We start from the raw sequence: 5,177 nt of genomic DNA, 5'->3' as shown, positions 1-5,177 counted from the left end.
TAATGAGTATGACCCATGAGCATGATGGGTGTAAAAAAGCTCCTGGCTTGTCCACCTTCCTATGCTATCTGCAGGCAAAGCTGCTGGCACAGCAGCCCAGGTCCTGGCCAAATCTATTGCATACCAAGGGTGACTGCTAATTTTTACTGATTTGTTTGCTGGGTGGCTTCGGGTGACTTGGTCCTATCGAGAGACCTGCAAGCACATTTCTGCCCAAGGGACCCAGCATATATATTAGAATCTTAGAACCTTTAAGGTTGGAAATGACTACTAAAGTCATCCAGTCCAACCTCAACTTACATCAACCATGCCCACTAACCATGTCCTCCATTGCCACATCCCCACAGTTCTTGAACACCTCCAGGGACAGTGACTCCATCACTCCCTGGACAGCCCATGCCAGTGCATCACCACTCTTTCTGAGAAGATATTTTTCCAAATATTCAGCCTGAATCTATCTATCTTGCAATCCTAGAGGCAAAACTCTGCTCTACTCCCACTGCAGGCCAGCATCGGCCTGGGAAGACCTGAACAAACACGAGCTGTGTCTGAGCATCCATTCGCTCTCCATTTCAAATTTGTCAAACTCTTACAAAGCTCTGCTTGCACCTGAACCAATGATGACGAAACTGCTCAGCATGCTCCAGGCCCACTGGTGATGTACTGATTAGCAAAGTGCTGCTGGGTACCGCAAGCCACACGCAAATCAAACCTGTGAGACATGCTTTTAGACAGAGATGCTGAAAGCAGAAGTGCGGCTGTAAATCAGAGTGCGACTTGTTCTGGAGAACATTTCTAAACAGTGTCATGGGAAAATGCCTGTTTAAAAATATTATATTCACATCATTGAGGACTGAAGCATCACAGAGAAGGACAAGAGGTATTTTACTCTGGGCTTCAGTGAGTGATGGTTTTAGGAAATCATTACAATTCATTGCATTTATGTAGTGGATCAGGCATGAGGAACCAACCTCACAGAAACAGTAGGCATTGATTTATTGGTGTGGCTGGCAAAAAGGCTGCTGATCCTGGACTACAGGCTCTGCCCATCCTCACTTGCTGGAGGCATGTGGAGATGTATCCCTATGCAGCCAGCACAGCTGAGGGAATTGGAAGCATTCTCTTCACATTGGCTGATGTGCTCACAGGAGCCAAGCCCCAGTGCTGGGGTCCACTCTGAGTTTTGCAGACTGCTTCAGATACACCTTTGGCAGAGGCAGGTGGTTGGTGCTAGTAACATCCTACCCTTCTGCAACTCCCTGTTAATTTTACTACAGGATCACTTTACCAGGAGGTATTACAGCCAATCCCAACTATGGCATTGTGCACATCTGTACAATCAATAAGTGTACAAGGTTAGGCTAAATAGGATCATCATGGTGGAAAGATAATTAAAAAAAAAAAATAAAAATATATGCTCACCAATGTGGTAGGCTCACAGTACAGTCCACAAGGAGCAATCTCCAGAAAGAGATCCTTCCTCAGTGGCAGTCAGCACTTAAATGGGATCTAGGAGAAGGAATTACCTTCACCTGTGCTCCTGTGGCTGATTCATTGCTTGTCTCAGGTGGTCAATTAGATGTTAAGGCTGTGATCAACAATTCCTATACACTATCAAACTTAATTATACTAGGCAGGGTGAACCCCATCTAATCCATGTGGGTTGGCAAAGTTTGCATGATGTATTCACTTTGACACACTGTACTAATAATCCATGCAGCTTGCAGTGCAGGAGGCTGAGGAGCAGGTTGTCAAAAAAGCACTGTTTTCATTGAGAAAGGCTGTGGGGTCTGAAAGCCCAGAATGGTATCCATCAGGTACATGGTACAACCTGCTGACTGACAGGTGCTCCTCTGCGGGCAGAAATAGCTGTCCTGGAAGGGGAGGACATGGGAGTCAGCATCTTACTGAGGCCCAGACAGGCCAGAGGCCAAGCCTTGTCATGGTCCAAGTGCCCGGTGGCTGCTGTGGACCTAGCTTCTATCTGATCTAAGCCCCACCAGCAGCACAGGCTGGCTGCTCCTGTGTCTCTCTGGTGGCATGCCAGCTGTGAGCATCTCCTCTGCAGGATCCTTGCTGTCTTTCCAGCTTTCATAGAACCACAGAATGGCTTGGGTTAGAAGGGACCTCAAACATCACAGATTTATCCCGGCCCCCCTTCTCCCTCTATGCTTATTCAGATTTTCTCATCCACAGGCTTCAACTTGGTCCATGCTGATGACTCAAGTATTGACTCCAAGCTCCCAAATCACAGTCCCAGCTTTCCTTTCTGACATATCCTTGTGGATGTCTGGCCACCACCCCAAGCCCTTTGCCTCCAAGCTGGGCTTCCATCCTTAGCATAGGGGCATTGGATCCACCAGCAGTACGTCTATGGAGAGAAGAGGGATCGAAAAAGGTATTACACAGATAAACACAGAATCATAGAATCATAGAATGGCTTTGGTTGGAGACCATAAAGACAACCAGTCCCAACCCCCTGCTGTGGGCTGGTTGCTACCCACCAGCTCAGGCTGCCCAGGGTCCCATCCAACCTGGCCTTGAGCATCTCCAGGGATGGGGCAGCCACACTCTCTGGGCAGCCTCACCTCTGTCAGTGCCTCACCTCTGAGTAAAGAATTACTTCCTAACATTTAACCTAAATCTTCCCTTGTTTAGTGTAAGGCCATATCCCCCTTATCCTACCACTATGAGACCATGTAAAAAGTCAATCCCTCTCTTCTTTGTAAGCTCTATTCTTTGTAAATACTTGGCACTTGCTTAAGACTATTTTAGTTTTGTACAGACAGAAGAACTGCTAGGACAGGATAATTAGCTAATTAGCTAAGCATAATGCCTAAGTCTTTTGTTTTCATCTTTATGCCAACTTTATTTTTAAACTCCCTCCCCTCCAGCCAAAAATACAGCTGTTTCTTAAAATTTTGTGATTAATCTTGGTCCCCATTGTAATCAAGAACAAAAAATCCCCTTCATTACACTGTGTCCAGGGTTTCTGCCAGGAGGATTTGAATGATGATTTTTTTTTTGCATTTCACATTAAATAGAGAAAAGCATTTTATCTCAAAAATCAATTTGGGGAAAAAGAATCTTATTCAAATTATTATTTCTTTAGATGCACTGTATACAAAAGCTTTTGTGGAAATATTGTCGAAATCATCCTAGATTTAAAAAAATACCTGGAGAGAAATTGAACGAAATTTCGAATTTTGCATAAAAATAAGGAGTTGCTCTCAGCGAATGCTTTTACGTTTAACACAAAGCAAGTCTGAAATTCAGCACAAATCGAAGTTTTCACTCCTGTTTGTTCTTACTTCCCTTCCAGTGATTTATTACCTTGGCACCCTGCCACACTGTCTGAGCAGCCTTTCATTACTCTGCTCTTTTCTTTGGACATGATGAAACTTTCTGGCTCCTCGATGCCGCCCCAGCAAGGATGTGCAAGGAGCAAACACACGTCCCCACGTAAGCACTGTTGCCAAACACCTACCTCCACCGCCGGCCTGAGCTCTCCTGCAAATCTGGTGTGTGCCTTGGAGGATGGGAGATGGCTGCACAAACCCAGGGAAAAATAAAATGAAAGGCCATTAATTAAATTAATTAATCAATTAAAAGCCAAACCCATGCCCCAAAACTTTCTTTCTGCTTGCACGCAAATTTATTTTTCTTTAAATTTCTGCTGAAGGGTGGGAGAGGCTGAGGGGGAACAGGGGTGCGACAAGCCCCCCCGGGAAAGGGAAAGTCATGGCAGAGCCCCAGGGAGCCAACTGGCTTCATCATGTATGTGTTTTGTATACACCCAAACCTTTGCTTTCTGCATTTGTTTTGTGCCTCTCGCCAAGGCATTGCAAACTCAGAGCAACGAGTCTAGGGCATTTACTCATTGGTAGTGGTGTTTTGAAATACTCAGCCCTGTGATTTTTCTTCAAGCCAGCTTCACGATTGTTGTTTTGTCCCAGCTTGTCAGTTGGGAGCTGCTGGAGTCAGCACCAACACAATGAGCATGGGAACAGAGCTGCTCATGCAGTTGGAGTAGAGGAGAAACAAATAGCTTCCAGAAGAACAGCATCAGCTAAATGTCAGTCACCCCATCCGTGAAAATGTAGAGCCATACCTCCCAGTTGTGTTTGTATACACACACAGCATCTGGATGGATCTTCATGAGATGTCCTGCAGGCTGGCTCTATAACCTGGCAGCAGTAGAGGTTGTGAAATTCATGGCCTTTCACAAGTCTTGCTTGTGACAGTCTGGTTTTGCCCATGGCTCAGCACACTCAATTCTCCTGTTAATGAGGCTTTAATTAGGCAGAGCTACTTGGGAAATGTTTTTTTGCACTCCATCAAAGACACAGAGGTCTTGAGCATTGCCCTGCTCTGCAACTGAATGAAAGTCGCAAAGGTGGCTCAGTTGCCATTTTTGGGGGTGCTTTTAAAATTTTTTTGGTTAAAACCCCACCTCAGATACCACATAACACCCACCACCATGCTGCCCAACCACATCCCATGGCAGAGCCTACACGAGGCAGAGGTGGCTGCCAGGGAAGGGGCTGCAGCAAAACCCGGTTCTGGGTCAGCTCCTCTGTCAGGTCACCTCGGTGTGCTGAGACAACGGCTGTGAGGGGAGCTACAGCAAGAAGCCTTGAAACATGAGTTTAGCTGACCTCAAAGGTTCAGAAATTAAGAATAAATAAATAAATATTTAAAATCTTCAAGAAGAAATTTTTCCCGTATGTCTTTTCTGGAGGCAGGATGAGATCTAATATGATTTTTGAATGCTTTATTTTGCCAGCAGAAATTTTCATTTCTACTCATTAGCCAATACTCGAATATGTAAATTGCAGGGTAGGAATTAAATAAGTATTTTGAATTTCAAAGCCATGTATTGGCTATTGCATCTTCTATCAGTAAAATCTTGTTAGCTGTTATCCAGATAACCCAATCTTCACACAGGCAATGAATGTGATTCAGTCAAAACTTTCTTGTCCATCTCCTGACTGAAATTACTTGAGCGTATGTGACTTCTGAAGGTATTTAAAGCTAAGCATGAAACCAACAGATTCCAAATTGAAAGCTTGTACTATTTCCAGTGAAATCAATAGCATTGTTCATCTATTGGGAAATGCACAGAGGAGGACAAGAAAGATGGCAAAGGGCATGCAAGGGTTGCCATATGCTGAGTG

Source organism: Tetrao urogallus (assembly GCF_951394365.1).
Source record: "Tetrao urogallus genome assembly, chromosome: 8".
NCBI classification, from domain to species: domain Eukaryota; kingdom Metazoa; phylum Chordata; class Aves; order Galliformes; family Phasianidae; genus Tetrao; species Tetrao urogallus.
Note: the sequence above shows the minus strand (reverse complement) of the source record.